At 39.4% G+C, this 13,477-nt stretch overlaps 1 non-coding gene across 1 annotated transcript; it reads right to left on the bottom strand.

The window, feature by feature from the left end:
• Positions 1-4,935: 4,935 nt before the first annotated feature.
• Positions 4,936-5,043, bottom strand: LOC130984732 (small nucleolar RNA R71). Its single transcript, XR_009088645.1, has one exon. It is a non-coding gene; the product is annotated as a small nucleolar RNA R71 (small nucleolar RNA).
• Positions 5,044-13,477: the final 8,434 nt, after the last annotated feature.

Genomic DNA, 13,477 nt, shown 5'->3' with positions numbered 1-13,477 from the left:
TGATTGAAAGATATTCTACCAACACATTAAGCCAAGTTTAGAAAATGAATGAGCAACCACATGTTACTCCTCATCAATTCCCAAAAACAAAACCTCAAGACTCCAACCAGTAAATAAGTTCAATATGCAATTCTATTATAATAATTAAACTTAAATGTGCTACTTTTTTCTCCTGTAGACATTTTTAACATGTGGCAATCCTTCGGCCCGTTGTCTCAGCGTTCTCGTACTGGGTGCTGTGAATGGTGAAGTCACTTTCTTACACCTTGTTTTGTAGTATATTGCGGCGTCCAGGTTCATCTTTGTCTTCCAAAATCGAAATCACCTGATCAGTTCAATTCAGGGCACATCACAATATCAACAAGCGCACAATGTGTCACAATCGACCAGCAACACTAATTGTCCACTACAAACACCAATAAGAATCCTAAATTCGCATGATTCATGACAAAATTACGAGTTCATTAAAGAATCTAAGAAAGATATACACAAACACTAGCTTAATTGGAGCTTTAAAGTGACACAAAAAACCAATATGCCCAATTGCTATTAACAGGTATATAGAAAAACTATGTTTCTTGGTGCGGAATTTACAACCACAAACTAACCGACAAGTGCACCGGCTCGTACCAAGTAATACCTCAGGTGAGTGAGGGTTGATCCCACGAGAATTGATGGACTAAGCAACAATGGTTGATTAATTTACTTAGTTAGACAAGTAGAAAAGAGTGTTTTGGTGTTCAAAAGCATTAACAGTAAATTCAGAATATCAAAAGACAGGCAATAAATAAGTTGGGAAAACAATATGAAGAAGGCAGTTAAGACTTCAGAGTTATCTATTTTTCGAATTGACTTTTCTTATTAATTCATTTTAATCATGTAAGATTTAATTCATGGCAAACTATATGTGACTAGACCCTAATTCCTTAGACCTTTCTAGTCTCCTCTAACTCTCATCAATCGCTAATTCCTTGGTTAATTAATTCCAATTAAGGGGTGAAGTTTAATTCTAGTTATTATGCCACAAAAATCCTATTTATCCAAATATAAGAGAATTATATGTCACGTATCCCGTTAAGTCCAGATAATTAGAATTTAAAAGAAATTGTTTTCAAGCTGTTGTTCAAGTAAAGAGCTTTTCCAAGTTATACAAGACTGATGAGCGGATAATTTGTATGCTTTTTGGCATTGTTTTTAGTATGATCTAGATAGTTTTTAGTATATTTTTATTAGTTTTTAGTTAAAATTCACTTTCCTGGACTTTACTATGAGTTTGTGTGTTTTTCTGTGATTTCAGGTATTTTTTGGCTGAAATTGAGGGACCTGAGCAAAAATCTGATTCAGAGACTGAAAAGGACTGCAGATGCTGTTGGATTCTGACCTCCCTGCACTCGAAGTGGATTTTCTGGAGCTACAGAAGCCCAATTGACGCGCTCTCAACGGCGTTGGAAAGTAGACATCCTGGGCTTTCCAGCAATATATGATAGTCCATACTTTGCCCAAGATTTGATGGCCCAAACCGGCGTTCAAAGTCACCTCAAGAAATTCCAGCGTTAAACGCCGGAACTGGCACCTGATTGGGAGTTAAACGCCCAAACTGGCATAAAAGCTGGCGTTTAACTCCAAGACAAGTCTCTACACGAAAATGCTTCATTGCTCAGCCCAAGCACACACCAAGTGGGCCCGGAAGTGGATTTTTACGTCATTTACTCATCTTTGTACACCTTAGGCTACTAGTTTTCTATAAGTAGGACCTTTTACTATTGTATTACATATCTAGGTAGCTATCTTCTAATTTTATGCTATCTTAGATCATTTGGGGAGGCTGGCCATTCGGCCATGCCTAGACCTTGTTCTTATGTATTTTCAACGGTGGAGTTTCTACACACCATAGATTAAGGTGTGGAGCTCTGCTGTACCTCGAGTATTAATGCAATTACTATTGTTCTTCTATTCAATTCCGCTTGTTCTTTTACCAAGATATCACTTGTTCTTCAACTTGATGAAGGTGATGATTGACACTCATCATCATTCTCACCTATGATCAAGGTGACTGACAACCATTCTTGTTCTACAAGCATTCGAGGCTTAGTGAATATCTCTTGGATTTCTGATTGCATGATGCATGGTTGATCGCCTGACAACCGAGTGCTCGCCTGACAAACGAGCCAGCCATTCCGTGAGATCAGAGTCTTCGTGGTATAGGCAAGAACTGATGGCGGCATTCAAGAGAATCCGGAAGGTCTAACCTTGTCTGTGGTATTCTGAGTAGGATTCAATGATTGAATGACTGTGACGTGCTTCAAACCTGTAACCTACTGGGCGTTAGTGACAGACGCAAAAGAGGGATTCTATTCCGGTAGGGGAGGGAACCACACCGGTGATTGGCAGTACTGTGACAGAGTGCGTGCATTAGCTTTCACTGCGAGGATGGGAGGTAGCCATTGACAACGGTGAAACCCTACACGAGCTTGCCATGGAAGGGGGTAAGAAGGATTGGATGAAGACATTAGGAAAGCAGAGAGACGGAAGGGAAGGCATCTTCATACGCTTGTCTGAAGCTCTTACACCAATGATATACATAAGTATCCCTATCCTTATCTTTTATGTTATTTTCGTTCATCACCATTATACATTTGAGTCTGCCTGACTAAGATTTACAAGATGACCATAGCTTGCTTCATATCACCAATCTCCGTGGGATCGACCCTTACTCGCGTAAGGTTTATTACTTGGACGACCCAGTGCACTTGCTGGTTAGTTGTGCGAAGTTGTGTTTATGCCATGGTATTGAGCACCAAGTCTTTGGAGCCATTACTAGGGATTGTTTATGTTTTGAAAAGTATTGATCACAATTTCGTGCACCAAGTTTTTGGCGCCGTTGCCGGGGATTGTTCTTGTGTATGGACAACTGACGGTTCATCTTGTTGCTTAGATTAGGTATTATTTTTTCTTCAGAGTTCTTAAGAATGAATTCTAGTGTTTCAAGGTGATGTTCTTATCATCACCAAAGCTGATTGATCATCATCAATTTAGCTCTTGAATGCAATGTCTTGCTGAAGCTTAGCTAGCTATGTCTAATTCCTTTAGACTAAAGCTTTAGACTAACATTGCATGATTCCTGGAATTCTCATTAAGAATTTTGATACCTTTATTTTCCTTTTCACCTAATTTTCGAAAAATAACAAAAAAAAAAAAAATTTACAAAAGCATAAAATCCAAAAATATTTCTTGTTTGAGTCTAGTGTCTCATCTTAAGTTTAGTGTCAATTGCATGCATTCATGTGTCTTTAGGGTCTTCAAGTAATTCTTGATGATTTCTTACTCTGATCTTTGAATTCTTTTGACTTGAGTGTTTATGTGTCTCATATAGTGTCAATAGTATACAAACTGCTAAGTTTGGTGTCTTGCATGCATTGTTATTTGATTCTTGTTGCATTTTGATTATTAAAAATCCAAAAATATTTTTTATTTGTGTCTTTTCAAGTCAATAATACAGAGAATTGAAGATTCAGAACATACTGCAGAGGAATTATACAGAAAAAGCTGGGCATTCAAAAATGCCCAGTGAAGAAGGCAGACTGGCATTTAAACGCCAGCCAGGGTACCTGGTTGGGCGTTTAACGCCCAAAAAGGGTGCATTTTGGGCGTTAAACGCCAGAATGGATACCATTCTGGGCGTTTAACGCCAGGATGGTGCTAGGGGGAAGATTTTGTTTTCAAATCAATTTTTTTTTCAAGTTTTCAAAGTTTTTCAAAATCAAATCTTTTTCAAATCATATCTTTTCAATCAAATGTTTTCAAAATCAATTTCTTTCCTTTTTCAAAGATACTTACTAACAATCAATGATTTGATTGAACATTTTTTGCCTTTTCCGTTGAGGAAGGTTTTATGTTTGAATCATATCTTTTCTTGTTAGGCAAGTCATTAATTTTTCAATTCAAATCTTTTAAAATTGTTTTCAAATCATATCTTTTAAAATTGTTTTCAAATCAAATCTTTTTAAAAACCATAACTTTTCAATCATATCTTCTTAACCACATCTTTTTCAAAATAGTTTTCAATCAAATCTTTTTTATTTCCAATTTAAAAATCTTTTTCAAAAATCACTTGGTTTCTTTTCCACTTTGATTTTCGAAAATCAATTTATGTTTTTCAAAAATGTTTTCAAAATATTTTAATTTAATTTCAAAAATCTTCTTCCCTCCTTCTCACATCCTTCTATTTATGGAGTACTACTCCTTCTCAATGCACAATTCGAACCTTACCTAAGTAAAGTTCGAATTCTTCTTCTCCTTCTTCTTTCTATTTCTCTTTTCCTCTGACACCTCAAGGAATCTCTATACTGTGACATAGAGGATTCCACATTTTCTTGTTCTCTTCTCTTTCATATGAGCAGGAGCAAAGACAAAGGCATTCTTGTTGAAGCTGACCCTGAACCCGAAAGGACCTTGAAGAGAAAGCTAAGAGAAGCCAAAGCACAACTCTCTTTAGAGGACCTGACCGAATTCTTCAAGGAAGAAGAAGACATGGCAGCCGAAAACAACAATAATGCAAACAATGCAAGGAAAGTGCTGGGTGACTTTACTGCACCTACTCCTGATTTTTATGGGAGAAGCATCTCTATCCCTGCCATTGGAGCAAACAACTTTGAGCTTAAGCCTCAATTAGTTTCTCTAATGCAACAGAATTGCAAGTTCCATGGACTTCCAATGGAAGATCCTCATCAGTTCTTAGCTGAATTCTTGCAAATCTGTGACACAGTCAAGACTAATGGGGTTGACCCTGAGGTCTACAGACTGATGCTATTTCCTTTTGCTGTAAGAGACAGAGCTAGAATATGGTTGGACTCTCAACCTAAAGAAAGCCTGGACTCTTGGGAAAAGCTAGTCAATGCCTTCTTGGCAAAGTTCTTTCCACCACAAAGATGGAGTAAGCTTAGAGTGGAAGTCCAAACCTTCAGACAGAAGGATGGAGAATCCCTCTATGAAGCTTGGGAAAGATACAAACAATTAATCAGAAAATGTCCTTCTGACATGCTTTCTGAATGGAGCATCATAGGTATTTTCTATGATGGTCTCTCTGAACTATCTAAGATGTCCTTGGATAGCTCTGCTGGAGGATCTCTTCATCTGAAGAAGACGCCTACAGAGGCTCAAGAGCTAATTGAAATGGTTGCAAATAACCAATTCATGTACACTTCTGAAAGGAATCCTGTGAACAATGGAACTAGTCAGAAGAAAGGAGTTCTTGAGATTGACACTCTGAATGCCATTTTGGCTCAGAACAAGATATTGACTCAACAAGTCAATTTGATTTCTCAAAGTCTGTCTGGAATGCAAAATGCACCAAGCAGTACTAAGGAGGCGTCATCTGAGGAAGAAGCTTATGATCCTGAGAACCCTTCAATGGAAGAGGTGAATTACCTAGGAGAACCCTATGGTAACACCTATAATTCTTCATGGAGAAATCACCCAATGTTATATTTTATCTATTCTCCTTTGTTATTTTACTTTATTTTGTAGGTTGATGATCATAAGAAGTCACAAAATCCATTGAAAAAGCAAAAACAGAATGAAAAACAGGAAGAAAAACAGCACACCCTGGAGGAAGAACTCACTGGCGTTTAAACGCCAGTGAGGCTAGCAGTTGGGCGTTTAACGCCCAGTCTGGCACCATTCTGGGCGTTTAACGCCAGAAAGGGGCACCAGACTGGCGTTAAACGCCAGAAAAGGGCAAGAACCTGGCGTTAAACGCCAGGAATGGGCACCAGCCCGGCGTTTAACGCCAGAAATGGCTCAAAACGTGATTTTGAGCAACATTTGGTGCAGGGATGACTTTTCCTTGACACCACAGGATCTGTGGACCCCACAGGATCCCCACCAACCCCACCACCACTCTCTCTCTTCTTCCCCCATTCACCAATCACCTCAACACCTCTTCCCCAAAAACCCTTCACCTATCAAATCCCATCTTTCTCTTCACCACTCACATCCATCCTTCATAAAACCCCACCAACCTCACCCTTCAAATTCAAACCACTTTCCATCCCAAACCCACCCAATATGGCCGAACCCCATCTCCCTTCTCTCCTATAAATACCCTTCTTCACTCCTTCATTTTCACACAACCAAAACACCACTTCTCCCCCTCTTTGGCCGAATACACCACCATCTCCCTCTTCCTCATTTCTTCTTCTTCTACTCTCTTCTTTCTTCTTTTGCTCGAGGACGAGCAAACATTTTAAGTTTGGTGTGGTAAAAGCATTGCTTTTTCATAACCATTATGGCATCCAAGGCCGGAGAAACCTCTAGAAAGAGGAAAGGGAAGGCAAAAGCTTCCACCTCCGAGTCATGGGAGATGGATAGGTTCATCTCAAGGGTGCATCAAGACCACTTTTATGAAGTTGTGGCCTTGAAGAAGGTGATCCCCGAGGTCCCCTTTTCACTCAAAAAGGGTGAATATCCGGAGATCCGCCATGAGATCCAAAGAAGAGGTTGGGAAGTACTTACCAACCCCATTCAACAAGTTGGAATCTTGATGGTTCAAGAGTTCTATGCCAATGCATGGATCACCAAGAGCCATGATCAAAGTATGAACCCGGATCCAAAGAATTATCTTACTATGGTTCGGGAGAAATACTTGGATTTTAGTCCGGAAAGTGTGAGGGTGGCGTTCAACTTGCCTATGATGCAAGGAGATGAACATCCTTACACAAGAAAGGTCAACTTTGATCAAAGGTTGGACCAAGTCCTCACAACCATATGTGAAGAGGGCGCACAATGGAAGAGAGATTCAAGAGGTAAGCCGGTTCAATTGAGAAGGCATGACCTCAAACCCGTGGCTAGAGGATGGTTGGAGTTTATCCAACGCTCAATCATTCCCACTAGCAACCGGTCCGAAGTTACTTTAGACCGGGCCATCATGATCCATAGCATCATGATTGGAGAAGAAGTGGAAGTTCATGAGGTTATAGCCCAAGAACTCTACAAGGTGGCGGATAAGTCCTCTACCTTGGCAAGGTTAGCCTTTCCTCACCTCATTTGTCACCTCTGTTATTCAGTTGGAGTTGACATAGAGGGAGACATCACCATTGATGAGGATAAGCCCATTACCAAGAAAAGGATGGAGCACACAAGAGACCCCTCTCATTATGAGATCCCTGAGATACCTCAAGGGATGCACTTTCCTCCACAAAACTATTGGGAGCAACTAAACACCTCCCTAGGAGAATTAAGTTCCAACATGGGACAACTAAGGGTGGAGCACCAAGAACACTCCATTCTCCTCCATGAAATAAGAGAAGATCAAAGAATCATGAGAGAGGAGCAACAAAGGCAAGGAAGAGACATTGAGGAGCTTAAGCACTCCATAGGACCTTCAAGAGGAAGAGCCGCCATCACTAAGGTGGACCCGTTCCTTGATTTCCTTGTTCTTTATTCTTCTGTTTTTCGAAATTTTTATGCTTATGTTTATCCATGTTTGTGTCTTGTGATCATTAGTGTCTTAGTGTCTATGCCTTAAAGTTATGAATGTCCTATGAATCCATCACCTTTCTTGAGAATTGTTCTTAATTGAAAAGGAAAAGAATTGCATGAATTTTGAATTTTATAACAGTTTAATTATTTTGATGTGGTGGCAACACTCTTGTTCTCTGAATGTATGCTTGAACAGTGCATATGTCTTTTGAATTTGTGATTCATGAATATTGGCTCTTGAAAGAATGATGAAAAAGGAGACATGTTACTGAGGATCTGAAAAATCATAAAAAAAATGATTCTTGAAGCAAGAAAAAGCAGTGAATACAAAAAAAAAAAAGAGAAGAAGCAAACGAAAAAAAAAAAGAGTTGTGATCCAAGGCAATAAGAGTGTGCTTAAGAACCCTGGACACCTCTAGTTGGGGACTTTAGCAAAGCTGAGTCACAATCTGAAAAGGTTCACCCAATTATGTGTCTGTGGCATGTATGTATCCGGTGGTAATACTGGAAGACAGAGTGCTTTGGGCCACAGCCAAGACTCAATAAAGTAGCTGTGTTCAAGAATCATCATACTTAACTAGGAGAATCAATAACACTATCTGGATTCTGAGTTCCTAAAGAAGCCAATCATTCTGAGTTCCAAAGGATAAAGTGAGATGCCAAAACTATTCAGAGGCAAAAAGCTAAAAGCCCCGCTCATCTAATTAATACTGATCTTCATAGATGTTTTTGGAGTTCATTGCATATTCTCTTCTTTTTATCTTAATTGATCTTCAGTTGCTTGGGGACAAGCAACAATTTAAGTTTGGTGTTGTGATGAGCGGATAATTTGTATGCTTTTTGGCATTGTTTTTAGTATGTTTTTAGTATGATCTAGATAGTTTTTAGTATATTTTTATTAGTTTTTAGTTAAAATTCACTTTCCTGGACTTTACTATGAGTTTGTGTGTTTTTCTGTGATTTTAGGTATTTTCTGGCTGAAATTGAGGGACCTGAGCAAAAATCTGATTCAGAGACTGAAAAGGACTGCAGATGCTGTTGGATTCTGACCTCCCTGCACTCGAAGTGGATTTTCTGGAGCTACAGAAACCCAATTGACGCGCTCGCAACGGCGTTGGAAAGTAGACATCCTGGGCTTTCCAGCAATATATGATAGTTCATACTTTGCCCAAGATTTGATGGCCCAAACCGGCGTTCAAAGTCACCTCAAGAAATTCCAGCGTTAAACGCCGGAACTGGCACCTGATTGGGAGTTAAACGCCCAAACTGGCATAAAAGCTGGCGTTTAACTCCAAGACAAGTCTCTACACGAAAATGCTTCATTGCTCAGCCCAAGCACACACCAAGTGGGCCCGGAAGTGGATTTTTACGTCATTTACTCATCTTTGTACACCTTAGGCTACTAGTTTTCTATAAGTAGGACCTTTTACTATTGTATTACATATCTAGGTAGCTATCTTCTAATTTTATGCTATCTTAGATCATTTGGGGAGGCTGGCCATTCGGCCATGCCTAGACCTTGTTCTTATGTATTTTCAACGGTGGAGTTTCTACACACCATAGATTAAGGTGTGGAGCTCTGCTGTACCTCGAGTATTAATGCAATTACTATTGTTCTTCTATTCAATTCCGCTTGTTCTTTTACCAAGATATCACTTGTTCTTCAACTTGATGAAGGTGATGATTGACACTCATCATCATTCTCACCTATGATCAAGGTGACTGACAACCATTCTTGTTCTACAAGCATTCGAGGCTTAGTGAATATCTCTTGGATTTCTGATTGCATGATGCATGGTTGATCGCCTGACAACCGAGTGCTCGCCTGACAAACGAGCCAGCCATTCCGTGAGATCAGAGTCTTCGTGGTATAGGCAAGAACTGATGGCGGCATTCAAGAGAATCCGGAAGGTCTAACCTTGTCTGTGGTATTCTGAGTAGGATTCAATGATTGAATGACTGTGACGTGCTTCAAACCTGTAACCTACTGGGCGTTAGTGACAGACGCAAAAGAGGGATTCTATTCCGGTAGGGGAGGGAACCACACCGGTGATTGGCAGTACTGTGACAGAGTGCGTGCATTAGCTTTCACTGCGAGGATGGGAGGTAGCCATTGACAACGGTGAAACCCTACACGAGCTTGCCATGGAAGGGGGTAAGAAGGATTGGATGAAGACATTAGGAAAGCAGAGAGACGAAAGGGAAGGCATCTTCATACGCTTGTCTGAAGCTCTTACACCAATGATATACATAAGTATCCCTATCCTTATCTTTTATGTTATTTTCGTTCATCACCATTATACATTTGAGTCTGCCTGACTAAGATTTACAAGATGACCATAGCTTGCTTCATACCACCAATCTCCGTGGGATCGACCCTTACTCGCGTAAGGTTTATTACTTGGACGACCCAGTGCACTTGCTGGTTAGTTGTGCGAAGTTGTGTTTATGCCATGGTATTGAGCACCAAGTCTTTGGAGCCATTACTAGGGATTGTTTATATTTTGAAAAGTATTGATCACAATTTCGTGCACCAAAGACCTCAATTAAAAATAGGGTCATACTTCCGTTCTACCCAAATTCATAAGATAAAGAACGAAAACAATTCTTAAAATATAAATCAAAATATGAATAAAAATAGAAAAATAATAGTATCAATCCATACAATAGACAGAACTCCTAACCTTAACAGTGGAGGTTTAGTTGCTCATGGTTCAGAGAGAAAATAAGGGTTCTGGTAAACTGTAAATTGGGCTGAGGTGGAATGAAAAGTGGAATAATCTCCCAGAAGAGAAGTTTCTTTTTTCTTTTATATCTAATCCTAATTAATTTAAAAATCTAATTTCTAAAGCTAAATAATATCTTTTTAAATAAAAATTAAAATTTAAATCAGAATTAATTATAGCAATCAGCGTTTTCTGTACATGGCACATGTAACGCGTACACGTCGATGGTCTTCTTCGCGTGTCACGCGTACGCGTCAGGTACACGCACGCATCACTGTGCAACCCTCCAAATCACGCGCACGCGTCAGGTACACGCACACGTCGCTCCTTGTTGGTCATCTCCTTCAGCTTTGGCCAAATTGGTGAGAGAGAAGTGGGGACTATGATATATCGTTGGAAAGCTCTGTAAGTTAGCTTTCCAACGCCACTGAGATCATGTCCATTGGACTTTTGTAGCTCGAGTTATTTAGGTTTGAGTGTGGAGAGGTTAGGGTTGACAGCATCATTTTCCTTTAACTCTTTTTCTGCAGAAACTCCATCAAATCCAGTCGAATTGTACCTGAAATAAACAAAATTGCACAAGACTCAAAGTAGCATCCATAGTGGCTAAAAGATAATTAATTCTTGATTAAACTCAACAAATTAAATGCAAATTCACTAGAAAAAGATAGGAAAGATGCTCACGCATCACAACACCAAACTTGAATTGTTGCTTGTTCTCAAGCAACCAAAACTAATATAGGCTTAAGATGTGAATTTGCATGAGAATGAAAGTTCAATTAAGCTCATATATTTTCTTATAGTGGGGTTTATAACTAAAATCCTGAATAGTTTTGGCATCTCACTCTCCTTTGAATCAAAAGGATGTTACTGTCATTCGGAATTAGAATATGGATAATATTATGAATTCTCTAATCTTTTGTACTTCAATTTAATCCTTGAACACAGCAAATTTTCTTTAATTCTCTTCTCTTTGGTGCTTGATAAACCCCCTTTGTAGGGTTTATCTTGTGCCTAATTTAGGAGATTTTATGACCTTTTACCCACATTTTTCAATGAAATAGCATGGTTTCATGATTGTCTCCTAATTTGTGCTTAAGTGTGAAAACATGCTTTCTAAGCCCTAAATTAGCTAACTTTAATTCACCTTTGATGCCACTAGATGCCTTGATGTGTTTGTTAAGTGATTTCATGTTGAAAAGGCTAGGAAAGGATCAAAGAAATGGAGAGGAAAGCATGCAAAGTGGAAAAATCATGAAAAAAAGCCAAAAATTTGAGAAACAACATCCACGCGCACGCGCACGGTACGCGCATCCGTGGATTGTAAAATCTTCAGGGATGCGCACGCGCGCTGTGCGCATATGCGCCGATTGCCACACATGCATTTTAATAGAAAACGTGACCAGCGACTTCTGAGAGCTGTGGGGCCCAAATTACAACCAACTTTGGCGCCAAAATGCATTTAAAGGACCAAGGATTGAAGAGCAAAGGAGATTCAATCATTTACACATTAGGATTAGTTAGAAGTAGTTTCTAGAGAGAGAAGCTCTCACTTCTCTCTAGAATTAGGATTAGGATTAGGCTTAGTTCTTAGATCTAGGTTTTAATTCATGCTTTCATCTTCATCTACTTCTCAATTCTTTGTTGTTACTGGTGGACGAAATTGTGATCCAGGCTCTTTGTACTTGTATGAAATTTAATAATTGGCTCTATTTGAATTCACAACTCCGTTCAACTTAACCAGCAAGTGTACTGGGTCATCCAAGTAATACCTTACGTGAGTAAGGGTCGATCCCACAGAGATTGTTGGTATGAAGCAAGCTATGGTCACCTTGTAAATCTCAGTTAGGCAGATTAAATTGGTTTATGGATTTTCGAATAATTAATAATAAATAGAAAATAAAAAGGGATAGAAATACTTATGTAAATCAATAGTGGGAATTTCAGATAGGCGTGCGGAGATGCTAGAATCCTTTCGAATCTCTACTTTCTTATTGCTTTCATCCAATCCTTCTTACTCCTTTCCATGGCAAGCTGTATGTAGGGCATCACCGTTGTCAATGGCTACATCCCATCCTCTCAGTGAAAATGGTCCTATGCTCTGTCATAGCACGGCTAATCATCTGTCGGTTCTCAATCAGGTTGGAGTAGAATCCATTGATTCTTTTGCGTTTGTCATCACACCCAGCCTTCAGGAGTTTTAAGCTCGTCACAGTCATTCAATCCCGGAATCCTACTCGGAATACCATAGACAAGGTTTAGACCTTCCGGATTCTCATGAATGCTGCCATCAATTCTAGCTTATACCATGAAGATTCTGTTGGGGAATCTAAGAGATATGCGCCCGGCCTAAGGTAGAACGGAAGTGGTTGTCAATCACGCGCGTTCATAGGTGAGAATGATGATGAGTGTCACGGATCATCACATTCATCAAAGTGTTGTGCAACGTATATCTTGGAATAAGAATAAAAGAGAATTGAATAGAAAGTAATAATAATTGTATTGAAACTTGAGGTACAGCAGAGCTCCACACCCTTAATCTATGGTGTGCAGAAACTCCACCGTTGAGAATACATAAGTGAAAGGTTCAAGCATGGCCGAATGGCCAGCCCCCTGAATGATCAAGAGACCGAATAATCAAAGGCTAAACAGTCAAAAGATTAAACTGTCAAAAGATGTCTAATACAATAGTAAATCATCCTATTTATACTATACTAGCTACTAGGGTTTACATGAGTAAGTAATTGATGCATAAGTCCACTTCTGGGGCCCACTTGGTGTATGCTTGGGCTGAGCTTGATCTATCCATGAGCTGAGGCTTTTTTTGGAGTTGAACTCCAAGTTATAACGTGTTTTGGGCGTTCAACTCCGGATATGACGTTTTTCTGGCATTTAACTCCAGACAGCAGCATGTACTTGGCGTTCAACGCCAAGTTACGTTGTCAATTTCCGAATAAAGTATGGACTATTATATATTGCTGGAAAGCTCTGGATGTCTACTTTTTGACTCCGTTGAGAGCGCGCCATTTGGAGTTCTGTAGCTCCAGAAAATCCATTTTGAGTGCAGGGAGGTCAGATTCCAACAGCATCAGCAGTCCTTTTGTCAGCCTTTTTTCAGAGTTTTGCTCAAGTCCCTCAATTTCAGCCAGAAATTACCTGAAATCACAAAAAAACACACAAACTCATAGTAAAGTCTAGAAATGTGAATTTAACATAAAACTAATGAAAACATCCCTAAAAGTAGCTTGAACTTACTAAAAACTACCTAAAAA

This window comes from Arachis stenosperma, chromosome 5, assembly GCF_014773155.1.
Source record: "Arachis stenosperma cultivar V10309 chromosome 5, arast.V10309.gnm1.PFL2, whole genome shotgun sequence".
NCBI lineage: Eukaryota > Viridiplantae > Streptophyta > Magnoliopsida > Fabales > Fabaceae > Arachis > Arachis stenosperma.
This window is presented reverse-complemented; position numbering and strand designations above follow the sequence as displayed.